The sequence below is a fragment of the Artemia franciscana genome, chromosome 7, assembly GCF_032884065.1.
Source record: "Artemia franciscana chromosome 7, ASM3288406v1, whole genome shotgun sequence".
Lineage (NCBI taxonomy): Eukaryota > Metazoa > Arthropoda > Branchiopoda > Anostraca > Artemiidae > Artemia > Artemia franciscana.
In genome coordinates this window covers 52,913,547-52,940,418 of record NC_088869.1, presented here as the reverse complement: position 1 = coordinate 52,940,418, position 26,872 = coordinate 52,913,547, and the positions used below count along the sequence as shown (strand labels likewise).

The window sequence follows — 26,872 nt, the reverse complement described above, 5'->3', positions numbered from 1 at the left end:
TTGGAAGTCTGTGAACCAAGATTAGAGCCTTGAAAGCTACAGTGATGACAGTGGTCAAGTATGGTTCTGAAACGTGGGCTAAAAGACGTAAGAGGATGCACTAGATGTTTTCCTGAACTAAATAAACAAACGAGTTTTCTTAACTGAAAGTAAGGAGCGACATTAAAACTTAAAACGAGCAGAAATTACTCCGTATATGAAAGGAGCTGGTCTCACCTCAATGTTCCGCTCTTTACGCTAAAGTTTGACTCTTTCTCTCAACTCAACTTTTTAAAACAGTAAAAAAATTTAGCATAAAGAGCGGGGCGTTGAGGAGGGAACAGGTCCTTTCATATACGGAGTAATTTATGTTCGTTTCAAGTTTTGATGTCGCTCCTTACTTTCAGTTAAGATAGCTTGGTTTTTTTTTCTTTAATTTTCAACTAAAAAACGAACGCTTTGCCTTGTAACCAGTTGTAAGAATTTTCAATCTCGGCTCAAGAAATTTCTTTCATAATTGGCAGGTTAAATTAACGAAATTGGATGCTTTAGTCTTGGAAAGTAGAAAAAGTTTTGTCACAAGTCCCTAATTTAAACAGAAGTTCTAGCGAGGCTAGTTTCTAGGAAAAGAAAAGGCTAACACCTGTTTGGTATGCAAGTGGATTCTATCTAGGAAAATCAGCTCGATTACCGGCTATGAATAGAGGCATGATATGGAATACAAAAGCGAAAAGAGACTTTTAAGAATACTTGTAGTATTCTATGATCAACTGGCTAAATCTGAAATATTACTTTATGCCCATTTTGCTGGTTTTGCAGTGATAACTGCAACTTAGTAAAGGATGAACCACGGCTCGTAACAACAAATATTTTTGAACTACAAAGGCAGATCTCCCTCAATGCAGAAACAACTTATTCGTAATCCGCAAGATTTGTGCGCTAATTTTTCTCTGATTCCGTGAAAACCACAATAAAGTAATTAGAAACGCTCACGAAAAATCATTTCAGATGGAGGTGTTTCCAGAAACTCAAAAATTTAAATATTTGAAATCAGAACACACAACAATTTGCTAACCTCATCATATTTCATCGCTAAATGAGACTATGTTATTTTCAAAAATCGAATCAAAAATTGTTATTTCAAAATTTCACTCTTTTTTTTTCAAGGGTAAACATAAAGTTCCTTATGGGGTGAACCGTATTTGTTGATGTTCTTGGCCCATGACGACAAGGGAATAATATTACCATATTCAAGATTACTTAATAAAATATTAATGTTGAAACTGCGTGGTGAGATGGCCTACCCCTCTCCAGATAAATGACTTGCGTGATGTGAATTTCTTACAGGCAACGAAATCTAAATAAGTAACTAATTTCTAGGGTTTTGAAAAGAGAAGCTTTTCTTTTCTTACTAAAGGTAGAATGCTAGAAAGCTAGTTTATACCTAGAAAGGTAGCTACCTTACTAAAGGTAGAAAGGTAGAAAGGTAGATAATGCTTCTATTTACTGTTCGAATAATCTTTGGTTCCATATCTGGGTTCCAGATTGAGGGAGGGGAGTTCTTAATTTGTAGACATTTTGAGTTGAACAAACTTTGCTTTAAACCTAATATTTCCAGAACCTCAGTTTTGTTTACCATTCTAGGATTTAAGGTAATAAATAATAGCATTGTATATAAGATATGGGGAAAGGATTTAAGGTTTACTAAACAAAGTTATTGACCATACACGACTTCAAAAGGCGAAATCTTCTCTTGCAATACTTAACAGAAAATTTAAAGTGGTAATAATCAGCGAGTTAACCCCAAATTATACATGAAATATAGAAAAGCATTATATTGTTTAATACATAAAAGTAGGTCTCACATGAAGTCTGATAGTGAAACATACTCCTCATATGCAGAAGAAATCTTTACTGCTCGAAATGGATATGCAAGAGAAGAGAAATACAAGAGAAATGTAAAAGAAAATAGGACAATTAAAATTCTTAAATTTAAAACACAAGAATTGAAGTAGTGACAGTCTGACGATATTAACTGCACTTTTAAAGTACTAAACCCATGAACTTTAGTCCCCAATTGAATATTATAAGAGAACAAAAAATAAAAGAAAGGTACAACAAAAAGGAAGAACTACTGCTACTACTACTAACAATTCACTGCAGCACCAAGCTACCTGAGACCGACACAGCTACGCATGCAATCCATCCCAATTTAATCAAAGCCCCCTTCTTTACACCCTCTCAAAAAGTTCCTATCTCCTTAAATGTTTCCTTACAACATCCTCCCACCCCCTTCGGGAACTACCTACTTTTCCTTTGGCCCACACATTAGGCCGACATGGACAATCTTTGGTTTTCTGTCATGCTTCATCCGCAGAATATGTCCTAGCCATCTCATCCTTTCTCTCATTTTAGTCAAAGATAAGGGATTTATCTCATTTTAGTCATAGATAAAGGAATTGAACCTTTTTCGTAGAGCTTACTATTTGAGATAAACATACTCCTGGCTATTTCAGAAACAGAGAAACATAGTCCTGAAGTACTATACATAAGATTTAAAGTACTAGTAGTCAGAAACTGACCTATATTCAAATAGTTTCAAAAGGAATCTACTCCTGAGAGGAGTATCTTGTAAAACTGTAGACAGAAGAACTATACTCCAGGAATACCAGCCGGAAGAACTTTACTTCTGAAACAACTAAACAGGAGAAATTATACAGGAAACAGTGAGGTTATACTTACAACATACAGAATAGAAGATTTAAAGTAGTGATAAGTCAGAGAATGAACTCTACTCCTGTAATACTGAACAGAAGAATGTAAAGGGGGCAGTAAAAAAAAAACAGGAAATATCTCGACTGTAATACCTAGGACGATAATAAAGAAACAAATGGAACAGGATGCTTTTGAAAATACTAAAAAAACGACAGTGAGTTTGAGACTTACCTATTAGTGCAATAACTACAACTGAGAAATAAAAAGCTCCTGCAAATTTCCATTGAGGTCCAGCCTTGTGAGGCTTACTTTCTATTAAAACTGTTTTCACTATTTCATAATCCGTTTCTGTCATGTTATATTGACGCATCAGTCTGTTTTTTGTCTCTAGAAAAAAGTAAATAAATTAGAATCAAGTATATAATATATATATATATTGACTTAAGTCATTTTTGTGTGTCGACTGACGTCATGTTTGTCGACTGACGTCATTATAAGGATTGAGCATTATGCCGTCATGAAGTTGTTTGTCGACTCAAATCATGTTTGTCGACTGAAGAAATTACAGACCAAGACACCGGGACACAAATGACGATCGGGACACCGGGACACTCAAAGAGAAATTACAGACTGGGACACCGGGACCCAAATAACGACCGGGACACAGGGAATATAAATGACGACCGGGACACAGGGACACAACAACAACAGGGGCACCGGGGGGGACAGGGGGATATATAAATAACGACCGGGACACAGGGAATGTGTGATTAGCAATCAGCATCAACAAAGCTCAGGGGCAATCATTAGAATAATGAGGTATAGATCTGAATAGGGATTGTTTTTCCCATGGACCATTATATGTTGCATGTTCAAGAGTCGGTAAACCTGACAATCTATTTATATGCACAGACAATGGGACAGCGAAGAATGTTGTATATACGCAAGATATAAATATATAAGGCTTTGTATATGACGTCATCATAACATAACATTAAGACCGGGACACCGGGACACAAATGACGACAGGGACATCGGTACACAGGGAATATAAATGGACACAGGGAATATAAATGACGACCGGGACACTCAAAGAGAAATTACTGACCGGGACACAAATGACGACAGGGAAACCGGGACACAGGGATGATATTTGCTAAGCTTCCTACTGCCATTGTATAACTGGTTGCGTTCAAACCTGTAAGCCTAATCACGTACCGAGTTGATTTTATCTTGCAAAAAACAAACTAATTTAAAAAAATTTTCAGGTATATTTCTAGTTTGAATTAAAACATTAAAATTATTGCTCAGGCACTGAAAACATTTTTACAGTTTACATAATAAATTTAGCGATTTTGAACTGAACTTAGAAAGTTTTTCAACTTTTTTTCATGTCTTAAAAAGACATTGCTCATACTTATAAGAAAAGAAATCTGGTAATGATGTTACAAAAATTTTTGCAATGATACGTTTTTTTTTGTTTTTTACACAATTTAATGCTTTTTGATACTGTCTGTATTCAAAAATAAAAATAAAAATTTTACTGAAAGTACGGAGCGACATTAAAACCTAAAACGAACAGAAATTATTCCGTATAGTAAAGGGGCTGTCCCCTTGTCAACACCTCACTCTTTACGCTAAAGTTTGAATCTTTGTCACAACTTTACTTTTTAAAACCATAAAAAAACTTTAGTGTAAAGAGCGAAATGTTGAGGAGGGACAATCCTTTTACTATACGGAATAATTTCTGCTCGTTTTAAGTTTTAATGTCGCTGCTTGCTTTCAGTTAAAAAAAGTTTTTGAATTAATGCATGTTTTGATTTTGACTCTCCGCACATAAACATTTAAAACTAAATTTGCATATTAATTTTTTTGGCTAAATGGCTTTCTCATAGTTTTAATCGGAAGATTTTGAGAAAAAAGTAGCGGGGGAGGAGGCCTAGTTGCCCTAAAATTTTTTCATTACTTAAAAAGGCAACTATAACTTTTAATTTTTTACAAACGTTTTCATTAGTAAAAAATATTCGTAACTTACAAATTGACTTAGCAAACTCCTATATTCGTGTTTTCTTATTACGTATATGAGGAGGTTCACCCCTTCGTCAATTCCTCGCTGTTTACACTAAAGCTTAAATTTTGTCCCAATTCCTTAAGAATGACCCCTGAATCACAAAGGCCATAGAATAAATAGTTGAAATTACTAAAAATACTTTAGCGTAAAGAGCAAGGTATTACGAGGAAGTGAACCCCTCATAAGCGTAATAATTTCTGTTCGTTTTAAGTTTTAATGCTGCTCCTTACTTTCAGTTGAAAAAACTTTTCATATTTATTTTTCATTATTTTTTTTATAATGCTAGAAAATCCTGCGCCCCTTTCATTGAAATTATCTTCCCCCATGACAAATTCCTCCATGGAAAGATCCTCCTACTTAACTTCCCCATCTACTTCCCCCCCAAACAAAAAAAATCTCTGTGAAAACGTCAGTACACTTCCTAATAACCATTACTATATGTAAACACTAGTCGAATTTTGTAACTTACAGCCCCTCCCATGGGGACTGGGGGGGGGGGAGTAAGTCGGCCCCAAAGACATAGTTAATAGGTTTTCCGACTATGGTGAATAAAATGGCTATATCAGAATTTTGACCCGGTGACATGCGTGGGAGGGGCCTAGGTGCCCTCCCATTTTTTTGGTCCCTTGAAAAGAGCACTAGAAACTTTAATTTCTGTTAGAATGAGCCCTCTCGCGAGGACCACTGAGTCGATACGATCACCCCTGGGGGAAAAAAACAAACAAAAAACGAAAAAAAAAACTAATAAACACGTATCCGTGATCTGTCTTCTGACAAAAAATGCATAATTCCACATTTTATAGATAGGAGCCTGAACCTTCTATGTTAGGGTTTTCTGATACGCTGAATCTAATGGTGAGATTTTCTTTAAGATTGTATGACTTTTAGAAGTTTTTTCCCCTATTTTCTAAAATAAGGCAAATTTTCCCCGGCTCGTTTCTTTTGATGGATAAGACTAAACTTGATACTGTGCACCAAGAACTTCGTTATTGAAGTGTGAAGGGGAAGAAACAGCTCCCTGACGGCTACCTTTTTTGAAATTGACAAGAAATATCAGGGGCTGTTGGGTAGACTTCAGAGTCGTCAGTTTTAGTTAATGGGTAAAGTATTAGGTGAACTTTCTGATATATGAAGGGCTCACTCCACGTTTTGCTGCATGAAGTAGCATAGTGGCGTGAATGAGATAATCGAATAATTTGCGAACATCATGCCTGGCTAACACGAGAGTTTCACCTTATCTATCAGCATCGATCAATGCTTTCGCGAAAACCGACAAAGCATGGGCACAACCGAGACATAGCTGGAATCCAAATTGATAAGGTGGAATATAGAACTTCACATTAAAATGGTCAAAGAACAGAAGTTCAAAAACCTTACAGAAGGTAGTAGCCACCGTTACAGGGTTGAAAGACGAGCACTGGGCTGCGAGTTTACCTTTCTTTGGAACTGAAGTGAGATCCCCAATCCTGGAAGAAGAAGGTACAACTCCTTGGGTAACAATCATCTGCATCAAAGAGCACTATGATTTACCAGCAGCTTGCGTCCACACAGAATGTGAAGAGCAATAACTTGATTGATGCTAGAAGATTTCTTACGTTTTAGGTGTCAGATTTCTCACAGTACAAAATCAATCAAAATAACAAAATTATCGGTAAGACAACTAAACAGTAATTTATTAAGCTTATCTTTATATTCGGGATGTAGGGCGGCACTTGATCGTGAGAATTCAGCAGAGAAATACGAATTCCACTAGAGCAGATAAGTGGGCGCTAGGAGGATCTCTTGATACATTTCTCCAGAAGGAAGGTTGAGACAGAGAAGCTTGCTGGGACGTTTCTTCAACTATCTGGTTCATGTGGATAGATAGTTATCTCGCAAACTTACTTTTGATAGAAAAACGAATGTCAGAAACCCCGCCAGAGTGAGAACAGTCACACTGAGGCCACAAATGGTACCAAAAGTTGGATTTTATCCAAGCTTCAACTATGCTTGGATTACTGGACCAATGCCTCGTGAACTCCCGACGTATACGTTTAAAATGTATAGCGGTTTTTTCAGTGCATCACAGGGTATAGCAAATTTATGCAAGATAGATATCTAGCAACACCCATATTTCAATCACATCAGCTTGCGTATATCTCAAAAGCAGCTAGAACGGAACATGAATTTTATGTTGGGAAAAATCAGTAACTATTATTAAAAGATCACCTTGGATGTTTTTCCGATCCCTGTAAAATTGGACCTGAGGCTGATTTGGCTGTGAGGTGGGAGTAGACTGAGCAGAAGGACAAGAGTTAGATGCTGATATTGGAAGGTGGTCTGAAAGTTGCAAGTCAGTAACGACGTGAACAGGTGACACTTGAAGATTTGCAGTTGAAACTGCATGGTCAAGGTTCGACACATAACTGGAATGGTGTGTGTAAGAGTAATTGGGATCTTTGGGCAAGATCCAAAGCCAATCGTCAAAAATAAAAGACAAATAGAAGTACGCAATAACAAAGCATCAGTTAAATTACAGTTCAAATCTCCCATGATAATATGACACTTATCTAACTTGCGAATCTTTGGAAGACCAGATCCTAGTTTCTTACTCACGGAAATCAATAAAATTTGGATGGTTCACTGTGGCAATCAGTCGGGAGTTAGACGTTTACGATAACATACTCTTCTAAACAAACAACAAAAACAAAACCAGATGAACTAAAAATACTCGACCAACACGAGGTCCTAACAAGAATCGCAATACTACCCGAGGGGTGGCCACTGGAGGCAAATTGTTTAGCGGGCAACTAGTAATTAGCAAAATTATTGTCAATTTTCAGAAGGCCTAAACTATGACTCGTTAAAAAATGTTCTTGCAGCCACAATAAGTCACAGTTCGAAAGCAAACCTTTTATTACACGAAATTTGACTAAAAGTCCACCATTAATATACCGCGAAAGTAGAGTTTGCGCAGTAGTAGAAAGATCCATATCATACCTCGGGCTTTGCTAGTTGACTATTAATATTGGGACACTTTACACTGTAACAGGTATGGAAGGCAACTTTACATTCTAGACAGAAATTTTTTTTCTGAACGCGGAGAGGCACTGTTAAAGGTGTGATTACATACTTCGCAGCGAGAGCAGAGAGTCTGATTGAACCACTGCGATGCCAGATGCCGGGTTTTATGACACGAGAAACAACGTTTTGGGAGAGCCACAAATGCTCGTGCGGAAAACTTCTCATAGCCAACTTTCACAGACTCTTTCAAGAAATGATCCAGGTTTTGTTTCGAGTCAAAGTAGACCTTGAACACTCGGTATTTTCTGCACAATTAAAATTTCACGCAGTTTGATACAAGAGATTTGACTTTATTCTCATCGTATTCGATCGGTACGCCTTTCAGGATCCCTATAAACAGTGGGGATTTCACACTCACCGAGATGCCTGAGGTACTGTTCTTAGTATTCTCGGCAATTTTATTCGCTGCACGCTTTGACTTAACAAGTTTCCATTCCAGACAATTTTTTAAGTTTAGTGATTTCACATGAGGCCTCAGGGCAAAATTTATCGACAAAGTCCTTAGAGCACTAGGTGAGGCCAGGTTTGCACGACGGTTCTTTAATATAACGACAAACGTAGGAGCCGAGGCAGGGTTAGTTGTTACATTAGTATCAATTGTAGCTTGCCGAAAAGGACCCAAATGCGTCTCATTCTCTAAAATGAGCCGAGACTACCTCCCCGATTGTTGGGGTTTCAGAAGGTGAGAAAACCACAAAAGTGGGAATTATCCTTTGTCGCCTGACATCGCCTGATTATCGCCTGATTATCCTTATCCTTCGCATGTTCCACAAATCGGCTCTGAATATTCAGCTCCTTATACAGAAACTCTTTAGCACTGATAATGGTACCATGATAAAAAAAACTCAAGGTTTTCGAATAATCCGATCAATTGTCGCACCATCAAGCATGGATCTGGTGACAATGTTCAGTAACGGATTTAAAATAATCTTCCTATTTTGATCCGTTATTGCGAAATCTAAATATCATAGCCAGGGACTGTCCAGAATTCCAATTAAGACTAGAATGCAAGTCAAAACTACTATTTCAATCAAAACTACTAATAGGCTATGTCTGTCAACTAATATAATCCAAGTTCAAGGTGAACTATTTTCAAGTTCAAATCTGATTATAAAACTAATTCAATAAAAGACCATAGGGAATCACAATTGTCTTACTGCACTAACAGTCTTACTGTAAGAATGAGATTATATCTAAAAAAGGTGTTTGCAGTATAAACTCTCAATCAAGACTGAATGAGTCTTATATCCTAATGTATTCCTAATATATCCTACATATTAGGATATATTCCTATTCAGAGGTTAAGAAGTTGAATCGATAATCATCCGAATTTTCAGTCAATTCATCTGAAGTACCTCTGACAGATATTTTTACAGTGTAGTACAGCTAAAAGACTTTTGGGGCCTTATTCCCCCCCCCCTTCCATTGTATAATAGTTGGTCAGCACCCTAATAAATCGTGTGCCACAATGCAATGCACATTTGCTGATAGAACTATTGAATAAACTGTATTACAAAGATTTATTTTCTATTTACAAGACATTTAAGGCACAAAATGCTTCTTTCGGGGCTAAAATACAAGAATTTGCTACTTTCCTTTGTTGTGATCTATTTTGTTGCTCAAAAAGGGCTCTACATCATTAAAATTTCCTTCATTTGAAGGAAATTCCAAGAATCTATGACCATAGGATTGATACAAACAGGCATGGGAAAAAATACGCATGCGCATCCATTTTCTCTTGAAAAACAACACAGTTTATTTCTTGTAGACAGAGGTTTTAGGGTTCTCATACATGTTGAATCTCAGCATGTATTTTTTGTTGGTATTGAACCGTTTTTTGGAGGGAGTTTATTCCTTTTTCCTAAAAGTGCGTCAGTTTTCATATGCTAATAGCATTAAATCAGCCAATTTAAAATTAATAAATTTTGCATCTTTAGAATCAGCATAAGCATCAAGTTTTTTGTTTCTTCTACTTTGATCAAACCTTTTTTTAGAGTTTCCGTTTTTTAATACTTTATAGTGCCTTGAATGAATAAACCCAGTTAAATGAAGATTGATAAGTTGCATTTAACTTAGTTTATTTAAAAATTAAGCGTTTATTTTGTATGGAATGCAATGTAGTCCATGCAATTAAAACATATCAAATAATGCATCCATAACCATCCCCTTCGGAAAAACAGCAAAATTTTGTATTTATGTAAGTAGTAACTTTTCACCTCTACGGATGATATTCAAATTGTGCTAATGGCATATTTTTTATTACGATCGCTTCCCTTTTGGGGCTATTTTCAACCGTTTTTGAAAATTGGGAAAATTTCTCATGCTCCTAACTTTTGATGGGTGACTTTAAAGTTAATGAATTCTACATAGTCACAATTTGCAGAAAAAATTCAATTAGTTGAATGTATCAAAACTCCATTTCTTAGAGTTACAGTTACTATTAGCACGAGTAACGTCTTACTTACATTTTGTACTACAAACAGCTAGTGATATGCATAAAGGAGAGTGTTCTTGGTGAAGGGGCCTGCTCTTTGATCATTTTATTTTGATTGTTTGACTTCCCGTTTTTATTTTCCCCAGAGACTAAATAATATCAAATATAACATTTAATGCTATTTAAAACGGTCTCTGAGCGTATTTTGCGGGCAGAATCCATCATATAGAGGCACAGTTTTAAATAAGGTTTTCATGCTTCGAAGAGAGAAAGATCTTAAGAGTATCCATAAAACTAATAAGGCACCATCTGCCTATGGGAAATAAAAATCGTTTCAGGTTTATCTAAGTAATTTTACCAGCGGTCAGACTCTAATAATAAAGTCTAATTATTTTTTTTTATCATCAAACCGGCACTTCAAGGAAATGATTCCAATCAAATTTGGCACAAAGGAGGACTAAATGAAACTGACCGATTTCTTTTATATCTAACCAGTAGTGATGCACCTTTTTGGCATATTTACATATAGGTTCTGCCTGCTACACTTTCTTGAGCTTTAGTGTTGGAGCAGTCCTCCTCTAAGATATTTTAATTTCATAGCTTTTGAGCTCGGCCTGTCTAGCCGAGCAATCCTTCTTGTGAATTTTTGGAAAAAAAGATGTAAATACTCCAAAAAAGTGGATAAGGCATTAAAAATTGGTCTAAGTTCTCGACAGTAAATTCTTAGAGAAATTAAATGCTTCTTTTTCCTAACAGTGGACACATATAACGGCAAATAGAAATAATGAAATAACTTTTGTAATTTTTGTGCTACGAAAATTCTATTTAGCAAAGCAATAACTAGGAGGTACTTTCTGTTGCTCTTAAAGCAGTCAAGGGTTGGTAGGATATAGCCGATTAAGTGTTTTTTTTTTAGCTACTAAAAAATATGTTGGATACCAGTAAATTCAATTAAAAAATATTGACAGATGGAGCTGGGCTGGATTACACTTCTCTACCACTTATCTTTACAAGCCACCACTTATGATATCACCACGCCGAACTTACACCCAATGAAATTCCTTGCCCTCTAGAAAATTTCGGACTGCAGTTCAACATCCCACGGATACTTTGCATTAGACATAAAAGTTTGATTCTTATGAGTTTACACTTTTGGCTCTTATGGCTGGAAGTATGGCTACTTCCTTTATGGCTACTACTTTCACTTTAATAGCTCTTATTGGCTCTTATGGCGGGGGGCTGGAAGTAGTATATCAACGAATATTTGTGTCTTTTTTTCATCGACATTACTGATTGTGCTTTCCCAGCAAAATTGTCTTTGCAAGTTAGGATCCCATTGGAGCCCATCGTATCTACTATTGTGTTATCTATGTTACTTTATTGATTTTTTAGGCTATTTTTCGTTCCTCTTTTTAGATAATTTCCTATTTCATGGGTACTCAAAAAAGTAAGCTATTACCAGACTTTAGATTCATAGGCCCAACCCGGGTACCAAAACACCGACTTTAGTTCAAAAGTATAAAATAAGAGATTTAAAGATACTACTTTAATTTTATTAAGATGTTTCCTTCAAAGGGGTGTTAACACTATACCGTTACCTTCAGCTCATGAACTAAGATACAGGGATAAATATTAATACAGGGGACCATGCTCCGAATCAAGAGGCCTAGGTAGGGTGGAGCGGAGGAGTCGTTCCCAAATTGACGACGTTAAACAGTTTAACACAGCGTCAAGTTTCTAGCACAGATATGTTGTTAAAAGAAATTGGTAATTGTTCTGATAATTTTGTTCTGATTCAAACTATTATCAGACAGTTCGTGGTAACGAACAGTAAGTAAGGAGCGACCCGGCTAAATAGTAACCGAAACTCTAAAAAACAAAATTCTAAAAATCGGATGTATATGCTTAGCTCAAATATATAAGTTTTCATTAACTTTAATCCTAATCATTAAAAGTTATGACCCTGAGTAAATTCGCATTATTTTCTAAAAAGGGGGAAAACATCCTTACAAACCTAGAACCTTAATGAAAATCACACCATTAAACGTATCAGAGAACCCTACTGTAGAAGTTTCAAGCTCCTATCTGCAAAAATGTTGAATATTGTATGTTATACCAGAAGAAAGATCAGGGATGCGTGTTTGTTTGTTTTTTGTTGTTTTTTGCTGTTTTTTTCCAGTCGTGATAGTATCGACCCAGTGGTTCTAGAATATCGCAAGAGGGATTATTCGAACAAAAATTTAAAGCTCTAAAGCCCTTATAAGTGACCCAAAATTTGGAGAGCAACTAGGCTCCCTCCTAAGCTCAGTTTTTCCCAAAGACAACTGATCAAAATTTTGAGATATCCATTTCGCTCAGTATAGTCAAAAAGTTCAATAGCTATTTCTTTGAGGATGCCTTAATCCCCCACAGTCCCGGGAAGACGGGCTGCAAGCTATGGACTTTGCCCATTGTTTATATATAGTATCAGTTATTGGCAAGTAAACAGATGTTTTCAGTTTTTTTCTGGGGGGTTCTTGGGGGGGGGGGAAGTTTGGAGGATCTCTCCAAGGAAGAATTTTTCATGGTGGAAGGCAATTTTCTAGGAAGGGGTGCCAGATTTCCCGGCATTATTTAAAAAAAGATCAGAAATTAAATAAAAAGACGAGCTTTTTCAACTGAAAGTAAGGAGCAACATTAAAACTTAGAACAAACAGAGATTATTACGTATATGGGGGGGGTTCACCCCTCGTCAATACCTCGCTTTTTACGCTAAGTTTTCTTAGTACATTCATAAGAACTATTAATTCTAATTAAGAATAAATAGTTCTTATGGGATTCAGGGTTGCCTTCGGGATTCAGGGTTCATTTTTAAGGAGTTGAAGCAAAATTTGAACTTTTGCGTACAGAGCAAGGTATTGACGAGTGGGCAAACCCCTCATATATATATATATATATAATAATTTCTGTTTGTCTTATTGTAGCTCCTTACTTTCAGTTGAAAAACCTTTTTTATTTAATAACAGTTTGAATTGATTCAAAAATATTTCGCTTCTTTTATTCATCTTCCTTTTATTTGACTTTTTGTCGTTTTCGTCTGAATTCTCTTGTTTATTTTGTTTCTCTAAAAAGAAACTTTATTTTGAAAAAAAATGGCCCAAGATGTACCTACTACTAATACAAGTACCTTATCATAGCAGAAAGAAACCGAACACTTACCAACAAGTACTTCCCATCTTTTGACTTCGGCTTCAGATTCCAAGAAATCAAAGACAGCAGCACCAATCAACAAGTAGGTGAACGTGCATACGACTAAAGATAATGTTCTAACATTCTGCCGTTTCATTCTTTGAAAAAAATCATTTCACTCTGATCTCTCGCCCTGATACGGCATGACTGTTCTTTCTTGACATAACATAGGATAATCTTTGGAGAACAGAACTCTGTGGTATCTGTAGTCCCTGGATCGATAAAATAACTAGAGACACCTATCCAGGCCGAGACTGCTGTGAGCAATTTTTACATTCCTGAAATGACATAGCGCCTGGACCAAAATAGCACACAATCTACTTATAAAGGAGACTTTTTGTTTTGCTTACAGATGACATGAGTAGAATTGATGGCCGTGTTTTCAACTCCAAGATAGTACCAGCTCTAAAAGTTCTGGAAAAAAGTGAAAAATATGAGTGAATATTTGCATAAGCTAAGCTTACTGAAATCAACTTGTTGACCGTTAAAAGTCACACTTTAAGCAGTACTTTTTTTTCGGACGTCGTAAAAATAAAATGAATATAAACTATACTTTTCTGACACTTGAAGATAATTCTGACACTTGAGAAGGGGCATTATGAACTAAACTTTATGAAATCAATTTCATTTCTGTTAAACTTAGTAAGGTTGATTTCTATATTTATGGACAGAATTCAAAACAACCATAGAAGACACTATTCGGGATTAAGACCCAAATGCTATCTGTTAAAAAATTATTTTTCTGAAATAAAGTTACTAATGTCAACTTGTTTATGTGAGCTTGATTTCTTTAATTAAGGGCTTACATCTCTTGAAAATTTTAGCTGGAAATGAGATGATTGCAGTCTGTAGTGTTTGTCATATTCCTGGACTGTCAGGGTGGTGTGGACGATTTCCACGATTCTTATGCACAAAACACATCACTCTCGCCTTTGGACTGTAATTATAAAAAAAAAGTGTTGACGAAACCAGCATTCTTAAAAACCTGAACGTGAGTTCTTCATTCAAAACAGGATTTTCGTCAGTTTGCTCATCGTCCAGTTTTTTTTTTTTTTTGTTTTTTTTTTACCATGACTGAGACTAGAAGTTCAAATTCAAAACTGCGTTCAAGTAGAATTTTGATTACTTATTGAATGAGCAGACATGTTTTTTTTTTCTTCTGTAGTTTCTAAATATTTCTTATTTGTACCGAGGTTTCACATAAAATTGAAGCTAGGCTTTTATAAATATACGAATTTTGTCTAAAGGCTTAGCAATTTGTGGCTAAGAAAAACATCTGAATAAGCACCATATTCACATGTAACCAGAAGATAGAATCAGGGTTGTAGCGGTAGCTAGCAACTAAGAAATACAATAGCCCAAAGCTCCTAAAAATAGAGTCAGATCAAAACAAGAAGTACACTTTAGAAATGTCATGTACGAAACCCCTATACAGAAAACCTGCAGTCCCTTTGCTTAAACAACAACAAAAACCCATCGACTTGAAAAACAAGAAAAGTGCTGCAACCACGATATTCTGTATCGAAGGCATTATTTTTTTTCTTTCGTTTTTTTCTCCTCACCTAGCGGGGCACTGGAACATCACAGAGCGCTTTAATGGCTCATTTAAAGGAAATCTTTGTATTGAGAAACCTTTTTTGATCAATAACGTAATGTTTTTAGAAATCATATTTTTTTTTTTCGAAAAACTATAATTTTTATAGTAAAGATTGAAATAACTAAAGTGTACTTCCTTATGAGAAGTTCAAAAATCTTACAGTATTGTGGAAGAAGATTGTAAATTATAAAAATAAGGATGTTGTCTGAGTAATAATTCTAATCTTTTAATTTATCTTGTGAAAATGACTTTACTGAATAGTCTGAACTGCTCCATAGATATTATTTATGTCTGTGTAGGTTTGCTCACTCAAAATATTTGCAGGTAATTACATAGTAGAGTAAATAATCACTATTCAAACAAGCCTACATAGGGTATCCAGCCACTTTCCGAAAAAATATTGCTTAGAGTTTAGGAATACAGTACTTAATTTAGGTCAACAAAGGATTCAGAGAGTTTCAGAAGTTGATATTTGATGTAATTCCTAAAAGTTTTTGGCCCTAGTCACAAAACAAACATTTCTTTATTTTCTAGATTTGCTGTTATTTTTTTGGCTTTTCCTCATGAATAGTTGGCTCATAATGCAAAAGAAACTTTTATAGATATCCAAGGCTATAATCGGCAAATTTGTCTCCTCCTCCTAATAAAGGGATTGCGCCTTCCCTATAAGTTATCGTTAATCAGCAGTTTCCTTTTGTTTTATTTCCGGGACTATTTTAGTTAAAATCCACATTCATAAAGTAGAAACCACATTCAGTAGTTAAAATCCACATTCATAAAGTAGCCCTAGGTTACTTTATAAAAATATCTTAATCCTAGGTTACTTTAATAGCCTAAAAAAATCTTAGTAGATTAAGCAGGCTAATTTTCTTCAAGCTAATTGGTCTACTGGAGACAAAATTCTGTTTTCCTTTTCCTCCCCTAATTTGTTACTGTGTTTAAAAGACAAGTATGCTCTGTAGTTTTCAGTAGATAAGGTCGCCAAACGCAAGATGGCATTGGTGAATTAATCTACGCTAGAGCCAGTTTCCACTTTTACAAGTTTGCCCTACTCTTTGTTCAACTCCTTAAGGATCTTGGTTTGATATAAACTAAACGAAACAGCAAATGCCCTATTTTCCTCTAATATATTAAGGAAGATCTGCATTCATCGAAAGTAGAAACAATACTGACCAGTTTTGACAAACACTTTGGCCAAGAGTATCATTTTTTTCGGCAAAAAGTGTCTATTGGTGTTATTTAAAACACAAAAGGTATCACAAGTGATGTAACGCAACGGTGACGAAGTTGCAAAGGCAAGCGTATTCTACCTAAATGTTGTAGATATGATGTAGTTTTAAAAGCTCACTCAAGGCATTTTGTGTACTATCATTGCAAAATGTCATTTAATGCCACATTTATTTATGTCACTTACAAACCGTTAACATCAAAACAACAGTTTTATCGAGGTTTCTGGTTAACTTTTTTTCTCCATAAGCCTTTTTTTTAATCACCAGTTTACCAAAATCTTAACAAATTGTTAACATCAAAACAACAATTTTATTGAGGTTTCGGGTTAACTTTTTTTCTCCATAAGCTTTTTTTAAAATTACCAAATTACCGAAATTTTACGATAACATCCAGATAACAAAAATGTTCGATTTCACAAAGTGTAAGAACTATAAACAGTATAATGCATTTGTGGGCTTTTGCAAGACATTTTAAGGAGAAAAACAACAACAGAAAATTATCCCTTGTAGCAAAGAGGTAAAAACTATCCATCCAAGAGCTCATATGGCACTTGTGACGAGGTCGGAAGAGCCAAGAGCTTCTTCCCATCAAGTTTCATTACGATTTCTCCACTCTAAGCATTTTCCAAGATTTCCGGTTTCCCCCTTCAACTCCCCCCAATGTCACCAGATACAGTCGGGGTTTAAAATAAGAGCTCTGAGACAAGAGGTCCTTTTGAATATCAAATTTCATTAAGATCCGATAGCCTGTTCGTAAGTTAAAAACACCTCATTTTTTCTATTTTTTTCCGAATTAACCGTCCTTCCACTCACCCCCACCCCCAGATGTTCAAATCGGGGAAGTGACTATTTCTAATTTAATCTTGTCGGTTTTCTGATATGCCTGTCAACTTTCAGCGATCGCTATATTGATCACGTATCTAGTTTTGGATCTTCTTCATGTAAAAATTGGGGTGGTCCGGAATTCGAACCTGAGTCCTCTCGCACCCTAAGTGAGAATCATGCCCCTACACCACAAATCATACTTAAGAAGGACAGTCATTTGTTTTATTTGCAAATAAAATTCTTCTCAACTATCTTGTTCGCTCGCTCCCCCCCCCCCCAGATGGTCGAATTGCGGAAGAGACTATTTCTAATTTAATCTAGTCTGGGTCCCTGATATGCTTGCAAACTTTCATCGTCCTAGCTTATCTGGAAGTGCCCAAAATATCAAATCCCCCAACTCCGCCAAAGAGAGTGGATTCGGTCCGGTTATGTCAATAACGTATCTAGGACATGAGCTTATTCCTCCCTCCAAGTTTCATCCCTATTTCTACACTCTAAGCGTTTTCCGAAACTTGGAGTTTCCCACTCCAGCTCCTCCCAATGTCACCAGATCCGACAGGGATTTAAAATAAAATCTCTGAGAAAGGAAGTAAATTTCAAATTTCATTAAGGTCTTATCACCCGTTCATAAGTTAAAAACACCTCATTTTTTTCAAATTTTTCCGAAATAAACCCCCCCTCCAACTCCTCCAAAGAGATCCAATCTGGTCTGGTTTTGTCAATCACATATCTAGGACCTGTGCTTATTCTTCCCACCAAGTATCATGACGATCTCTCCACTCTAAGCGTTTTCCAAGATTTTCGATTTCCTCCTCCAACTCCCCCCAAAGTCACCAGATCCGGTCAGGATTGAAAACCAGAGCTCTTGAGATACGAGGTCCTTCTAAATATCAAACTTCATTAAGATCCAATCACCCGCTCGTAAGTTAGAAATACCTTATTTTTTCTACTTTTTCCGAATTACCGAATTAGGTACCCCTCCAACTCCCCCAAAGAGAGCATATCCGGCCCGGTTATGTTAATCATGTATGTAGGACTTGTGCTTATACTTCCCACTAGGTTTCATTCCAATTTCTCCATTTTAAGCGTTTCCCAAGATACCCCCCCCCCCCCAACTCCCCCCAGTGACACTGAATACGGTCGCAATTTAAATTAAGAGGTTTGAGTTATGAAGTCCTTCTAAATATTAAATTTCATTAAGATCCGATCACTCGTTCGTAAGTTAAAAACAATCTCAATTCTTCTAATTTTTCCAAATTAACCTCCGCCCTCCAACTACCCCAAAGAGAGCGGATCCGTTCCGGTAGTTCCAATCACGTATCTAGGACTTGTGCTTCTAAATATCAAATTTCATTAAGCTCCGGTCATCTGGTTGTTAAAAATAGCTATTTTTTCTACTTTTTTCCGAATTAACCGTCCCCCCACCCCTCAACCCCACATGGTCGAATCGGGGAAACAACTATTTTTAATTTGGTTTGGTCGGCTCTCTGATATGCCTGACAAATTTCATCGTCCTAGCTTATCTGGAAGTGCCCAAACTAGCAAAACTGGGACCGACAGACCGACCAACAGAAATTGCGATCGCTATATGTCAATTGGTAAATATCAAGTGCTATAAAAATTGTGTTTACGACTCACAATATATACCATTCTATTTTTCTGTCATAAAAGGGTGCTGTCGTTCTACCCACTCTCCCATGTGGGTACTTTTTACTTCAGTTCCATCCATCAAAATGGAAGTGAAATAAAACTAAAAATCAAGAAGCTGTTTCTCAAAACAAATTGCAGAGAGTTTTGATTAACATTAAAAACAAACTAATATTAACAATGTTATTAAGCACTATATTAATAATATTGAGGCAAAACTTAAAGCTTATAAGCCATGCTAATGCAAAACGTAGTTTTTGGGCTGCAAAAACTAAAGTAATCCAAAAAGAATTTTGCTGTGTCCTCTAAAATTATGAAAAGAAAAATCAGCAACAATATAATAAAACGAATTTGCAGTAATTTGATATAATTTGATTTTATTGTGTTATTACTTTTTCATTTTTAAGGGATGTAGGATAAATCCATTTAAAATACTTCGGTATTTGTAGCCCAAGATTTGCACAGGATTAAATAAAAAAAACAAGTTCATCAACTGAAAGTAAAGAGCAACATAAAAACTTAAAACTAACAGAAATTATTGCGTATATAAGGGGGCTTTCCTCTTCCTCGACACCTCGATCTTTACGTTAAATTTTTAGCACTTTTAAAAGAGCTTCTTATTGTTTTCATTAAACCACCCTCATCTTTCAGGGGTTGTTCTTAACGAATTTCGACAAATTTCAAACTTTAGAGTAAAGTGCTAAGCGTCAAGAAGGGGGCAATCCGCCTCATATGCGTAATAATTTCTGCTCATTCTAGATTTTGATGTTTCTCCTTAGTCTCAGTTGAGAAAACTTTAATTTCTGATCGTTTTTTTTAAACAATGGAATGAAATATGGCTCCACCTCCACAAAAAAAAATCTTCTTTCCACAGAAATAACCACTAGACAATTCAATCAGGCTGAAAATTTACCCTGGACAATTACCCTTAACATCTCCTCGCGTAACTTTAAATCGGCAAAGAAAAAGCACGAGCTATAAAAAGAATTTCGTATAGGAATTCTGGCAAATTCTTCCAGTGTAAAATTTCCCCTGGAAAGCTCACCCCCTTGAAAATTCCCTCTCCATGGAAATTTATCCCCTTGAAAAATCCCCTCATCAGAAAATCCCACCCATACATAAAATTTATCAATGCTCCCAAATAATAAATACTATGAGTAAACAATTGGCGAATTTTACAACTTAAAGACAATTTCTTAAACCACATTGGCCTGCCATCACGTAAAGAAAGAAAATGATTAAAAACCCCATTTTTGATCATTTTCTTTCTTTATGCAATTTAAAGACCTTTCCCCAAAAAGCTGGGGGGTCATGTTATCTCCAAAGACAAGTTGTTGTGCTTTTCAACCATGCTGAACAAAATGGCTGTCTCAAAAATTTTAACCGGACGATTTTTAGAAAAAGGGGCGTAGAAAGGGGCCTAATTGCCCTCCAATATTTTCTTAACTTAAAAATGGTATTAAAATCTTTATTTTGGTTCGAATGAGCTCTCTCCCGATATTCTAGGACTATTGAGTCCTGTCTTTCTCATCCGTTATCTTTTTCTGGCAAAAACAATCCATATTTTTTTAGATAGAACCTTGAAACCTCTACAGTAACGTCCTCTAATTATGTGAAACTGATGGTGTTATTTTCATAAAGATCATTTGACTTTAAGGGGGAGTTTTGCCTTTTTTCGAAAATCAAGCGAATTTTTTTCAGGCTTATTCCCTTTGATGGGTAACACTAAATTTAATAGAACATATAGATTTGGAATTGGCATAATAAGCTAATTCTTTTGATATATCTATTGATATCAATTTTTTTCCAGAGTTTCGTTTACTACGGACCCAAGTTGTTCTTTACTTACAGTTCATTACCACGGCCTGATTAATAATAAGCTGAAAGCCTTGCCTTACCGCCTTTTATGCTGAAATAAAACATTTTAAACAGTCTTAGAGCCCAGTACTTCATTTGAAAGAAAATCAAAGCTTTTCTTCGTTTCTCTGGTTCTTATTAAATATTTCAAAAGCTTATGAGCTCAAAGACTCTCAGTTCTGCCAAAGATAGCTTAGTATTCTTATGAGGAACAGAATGTTGAAGTTGGAATATAGTATCACTAAGAACTGAAATAAACCTATTATACCGTACTGCAACTAATCTTCTTACTGCTTACTAGTATAAAGGGGAGAAATTTCCGTTTAATTTCATCCAAAACAGACATTGAGGGATTTGCGTTTGAGCTCAATTTCTACATGTCAGGAACAAGAGACGATGCGAGAGGGCTTTTCTTTGGAGAATGGCCCAGAATAGAATATGGATGTCAAATGTAACGAACTTTCAGGTTTCGAACTCGGAGCTCTAGATTAAACAAAACTTCAATTCGGCTTGTCTACTGTGAGATTTCGCAAGAGTGTGAGATTTATATTCTACAATATACTAATGCAGTGTTACAAAGCAGTGGTCCGCTTTGAAGTATATCTCAATAATTTCATTAGGCTCAGGAAACGTAATGTTTTGGCCAAGCACGTAAATGGATAATCATATAAATTTATAATGTGTTCCAGCCATCTTAATAGAAATTGTTGGTAGCAATTTTCAATTACGCACATGCTCCCCCGACCTAACAGGAAATTGATACAAGCAATTTTTGTAAACATGACAAATTATGGGAGAAAATACACTGATACATTTTTAGTGTGATTTTTAGAAAATTTTAAGCATAAGAATAAAGTTTAGATTTTTTTTTATTCCAATTGATCTAATGTTTATGCTTGTTTGAAGTTCTAAATAATATTTGAGATAAAGTTTAGATATAAGGATTTAATTTTTTATTTTCAAAGAAGCCGTACTTTCTCCCGAAAGGTTAACGGTAAAGTTTTGCTAGCCAGTGTATACGTTTTCACATATCTACAGATAAGCAACTGCTAACTGTCCCAAAACACACTTTTCTTACCAAGCGCTCGTTTCACAGGGAGTTTTTCTTACCGACGATTTTTAGAGGTCTAAAAAAAAAAAAAAAGTAAAGGATACGGCATTAGACTTTACAGTCCGTACCGGCGGTGCTGATCTCCGTTTCTTGGCCCTTCAGCCAGGAAGTGCAATGAGGGGTTGGGGGCCAGCCATCCTGTGCTTTCGCACACCCTTCCTGTTTACCTTCCCCAGATTTCTCCAGGTACCCATTTAGAGCTGGGTCGACTCTGGCTAAGCTTACAGAGTCACGCCACTGACCCCCGTCCTAAACTGAAGAATTGGGTACACTGGGATTCGAATCCGCGTCCTCTCAGACAAGGGTCTAGGTCCTCTTAGAGGTCTAGAGGATAGTATTGCGACGTACACATTGGGCGGTAAAAAAAAAAATGCTCGGTAAAACAAACACCAATGGCAGCAATGTAGCCACCCTACAATAAATGAGAGGTAATATAAACAATCATTTATTTTAACGATCCACTAATCATTAGACTAGGTAGTAGATTAGTAGATTAGTAAATTAGACAGTGCCTATGGTGAAAGTAAATCAAGATCTATTTTGCGTGGATTGCACTCTGATTCTGGCCAGCCGTGATATTGCTGCTTTTGCGTCAATTGTTCAGTTTGAAAGGTCTTTGGTGTGTCTTTCTCAAATTTCACCGTTTCAAATATAAGCATGGATCCCAAATTTCTGAAACCTAACAGCTTTCAAACTCAATTCATAAATTCTGTCTTTTCTAATTAATTGTAAATTAAATGAGTGTATATGGTTTCATTAATTAAGATGAATTTACCTATTTGAAAGTAGATTGAATTTTTACAAGATATTCTTTTATAAACTTGTACATTTGTACCATATAATTGAAAATGTAGTTCTTTATACCTACATATCTATATGGACATATTTTTGAATAGAGTAGTTTTAATCTTTTAATCTGTTTATCTACTCCTTTCATACCATTACGTCTCATAAGAATAATGATCTTTAAAGCATTAAAGTAATTTCAAAGCAATGAAAATATTTTGAAATAAAATAAATTAATTTCACTTACAAAATTTAACCTCAAAATCTAATTAGAAAACATAAATAAATTTCGAATTCCTTAGTCGAAATGGTTATGATGAAGTTAATGCTATTATTCAATTATCGTAATCGAAATATATAAAGCCGAACTCGCCAGCCATGAAAAAAACAAAGAGAGAGAAAAATCCAAAGATAACCGTCTCAATAAATAGTTCGACAAACTGTTGGTGAGTTCTGCCAGTGTAAAACTTTCCACAAGAAGTACTATAGACACCACCACACAATTGCCACGATTACTCATTCACCAATAACATCCCCAGGAAGACTGCTGCTGAGGTCATGAAGAAAGCACTTCCAACTCATACAGAACACATCCCCATTTTACACACAGACTCTTTCCCTCCACTGGCTCCTAATCAACCTCCAGTTGAGGAACTCAACATGAGGTACATAGTCATATTTGAAGGTGTTGCAAAGCAGGTTTCTGATCTAACTCGGGCTATTTGTTAACTGCTTTCTAAGTTAGCACCAAAACATTTGCAAGATGCAGTCCATAGCCCGAATAACTCAGTTAAAAACCTAAACAGAGAAGGTTCAAGCCTTCCCACAATATCAGCAGTTACCAGTAGCCCTGGCAAATCAGAAAGGAAACGTAAAAGAAAGGAGTGTACACCTAGCCGAGAAGGTTCTATAACTAGGTTACACAGACCAAGGTTAGCCCCTTTTCAGACAGATGACTAGTTATACCTCCGCCATGTTTCCTTGAACACGGCCTGGATGACTAAGCACAAACTTATTAAGTAATCAGGTTAACACCCCTGATTTCGTTTATTCCCTAAAATTTTTCCTGTATGTTTTTTTAGAGTTGTCTTATTTGTATTTTATTTGTTTATGTTTTTATATTTTGATTTAGGTGACAGGTTACAAGCTGTTTGTATCATTTATTATAATTCAGTTGTATAAGCATTATAATTGTTGTTTGATAAAGTAAATTGCATCCTTTTGGTTCCTATTTTTAAATGCTGGTAGTTGTTGCTGGCGAATAGGACCTATAAATAGCAAGGTACGTGGTAGATGGCTCCATATTATTTTAATCTTGAAGGCCATGATGCCCCCTCCCGTATTATTCTATTTTAGAGCTACCCTGCTTACACTTTTATTTGTTTTATTATCCTTATTTTATGTGATTAATTTTCTATATCTGAAGGTATGTGACAGGTTATAATGTCAAATGTATTATTTATTATAGTTGTGTTGTATATGTACTTTGGTTGCTGTATGATAAAGCAAAGTTGCATTCTTTTTATTCCTGTTTTTCAACACAGGCAGCTGCTTCAGGAGAATAGGCCCCTACCAATAACAAGTTAAGCGATACATAATCTTGTTTAGTGAATATTGACTGAAGTGTCACCCAAGCAAGCTATTGATTACAGAAGGCACAGACAAACCAAGTGATACGAACGCATATGACCTATTGGTAGAACGCATCAGACTCCAAACAACAGCAAATTGCCATGAGTCCGACCCTTCACAGAATTTAGAAAACTACTTAATGGTCTATTTGACTCAAATCATGTATCAATGTTATATTTGCGTAAAATTCGTTTAAATTTTTCACCTAGACCAGGTACACAGGGTAATATGTATCAATGCAATCATAAAATTGTAAATATAAGAGATAACAATGTTAACACAATGTTGAAACATGCTTTGAGTCTATTAGATTATTAAGTAGTTTTCTAAACTCTGGGAAGGATCGGACTCCTGGCAATTTGGGTAGTCGTGTCTATACTATCTGTTGTTCTAGTGGAAAGATTTACATATGCCGAATCCGTCAAGAGTTTGTCGAGCGATTTATTTAGCATCAAAGCACAATAGATAAAGCTCTAAAATTTAGAAAGCCACCAAAAAACTTTTTTTCAGCTTTGGCAGAACACATTTTCCACCCAAATCATTGCATAAAATTTGACGTTGTCATATCCTTTTCTAACTACAGAAGCTTGACACAGTGGGCTAGGGAAGCCATTATAATAAAAAAAACAAATTATTGCTAATCTTTATATAAATAGAGATACAGGTAATTTAAATATTGACTCGATCTACAACATTCTTCTTAAAAGTTAATCAAACTCGACAAGGGACTAGACTAAATACAAGGCCTAGGATAATTGCAGCAATGGAAGCTAGCAAAGGGATTATTTCACAAAAAAACAATTAATTTCTTATTCATTTGCATTTATTTTATTAAGTTGCTTCGGTGTTCTCATTGAAGCAATTCAATTTAGATCCTGTAGCGCTCAATCACGGTATGAACTATTATGATATAGAAATTGTTTTTTTTTATTTCTTGGTTTTATAATTTAATTTAGTTTTAGGTTATTTTATATTTCATTTCGCTCTTAGCGTTGAGGACGCCTTGTCTTATTCATGCGAAATATCTGTGTTGTTTTTGTTTGTCTTTTCATTCTACTGATCGTACTCCCGTTTGATTTCTTGATCCTAAAATTTTTCTCTCTGTTTTTTACTACCACATCATCTACATCAAGGCTACCCTAAAAATATCAGTGTTATAATAATGTAAGAAAAGTAAGATACATATTATTTCAGATACTCAAAGGTTAAAGTTAGCCACCAGTCCAAGTGAAATACAAATTAATATGATTATATTTTTTGAACAATTAACATAAACAAGTACAAAGATATATAAATAGATAAGAAAATAATTAAATATATAAATGAAAGAGTACTTAAAGACTTTCAAGCTATTAAATGAATGTAAATTAATGACAGAAATGAGGTAGAATCAACAGAATAAAAATTTAGCGATTTAGCTCTCACTATCAGAGACAGGATTGTGCGCAAGAATTAATTTCAATGGGATTAATTAGAATAAGGGCTCGCTTAGAAATTATCTGTTAGGATTATTCATAGTTTAAGATTTTCATAAGAACTATGTAAGATTTCTTGGGTGGAGAAGGTATTTGGACACCTTTCTGATTTTTTTGCCCTTAATCAGCGGTGCGTATATAGTGTTCATCGCTTTTAACAATTCAATTAGCTATCCCAAAAGTTAAATCAATTCGAAAGCTACCAGTCAGTATAAGGTTTATTGCTCAAAAACCCGAAACAAATCCATTAAAACAAAATGAAGCAAAATTGAAATAAATCTACAAATCAACTAACTCATGTCTAACTCATAAAGAGTTTTCTTGCCCATTCTAACAAATTTCAGCCAAATTCAATAATAGTATTTCAAAATAAAACTTACTTCAAATTCAAACATCTTTTCTAGCGTCAAAGTAATCTAGTAGATTTTCACTATTTTTATCTTTATTTCTTTTCAATAAAATTGTCTTATTTCCCTTTTTAAATTCTTTTAAAGAGCTGGATTAAAAAAATCATCTTCATAATTAATTAAATAGGTGATCGAAAATTTAACGGAAACTGAAACCGATAGCTTCCGAAAATAAACTGTTTAAAAGAGAGTTGCTAAATGGAACAGAAATAGGCAAACGCTATTTTTATACTTCCTGGAAACAACCGAAATGAGAAGTTCCTCTTTCTAATTAGGCAATACAACTGTGTAAAATAAGCCTTTTTCTTACCAAAGCCCTTTCTCCCATCGTTGAGAAGGGGAACTATGGATGATACTTGAGAATAATTTGTTTTTTATTAATTAATACGATGGGAAAAACGAATAATTGTAAAGACTGTGTAAGAGGGGAAAGGGACATGCCAACTAAATTATATCCAAGTGTACAGCAATTTAAAGAAAAACTTATGAAAATATAGTACAATGGTTTCAATTCATAAAAAAATTAGAGGGGAGAACTTATTTTTTTAAATCCAGGGATTGGGGGCAAATTTGCTGTTTTTCCATTTTTCGCAATGAAAATTATAGAAAAAAATGCATTTTGAACTAAAACACCAAAAAACTGATATTTTTCAAAACATAGTGAAACGTAAAAATAAGGAGGGTTCCAGAAGCCTCCTCGACCAAACTGACCGAATTGATAGGTTAACAAGGGATAAAAAAAAGTATACTATTAAAACACTGGAGAGTGTAACTGTGAAAGAATTCCTGCAAAACTGAAGTCAAATTTATAAATCC

At 35.3% G+C, this 26,872-nt stretch overlaps 1 long non-coding RNA gene across 1 annotated transcript; it reads right to left on the bottom strand.

Moving 5' to 3' along the window:
* Nucleotides 1-2,930: 2,930 nt before the first annotated feature.
* LOC136028637 (uncharacterized) lies at nt 2,931-26,118 on the bottom strand. Its single transcript, XR_010617854.1, has 3 exons — nt 26,030-26,118; nt 13,461-13,904; nt 2,931-3,081 (listed from the first exon to the last, which is right to left on the bottom strand). It is a non-coding gene; the product is annotated as an uncharacterized LOC136028637 (long non-coding RNA).
* Between the last annotated feature and the right edge of the window lie 754 nt (nt 26,119-26,872).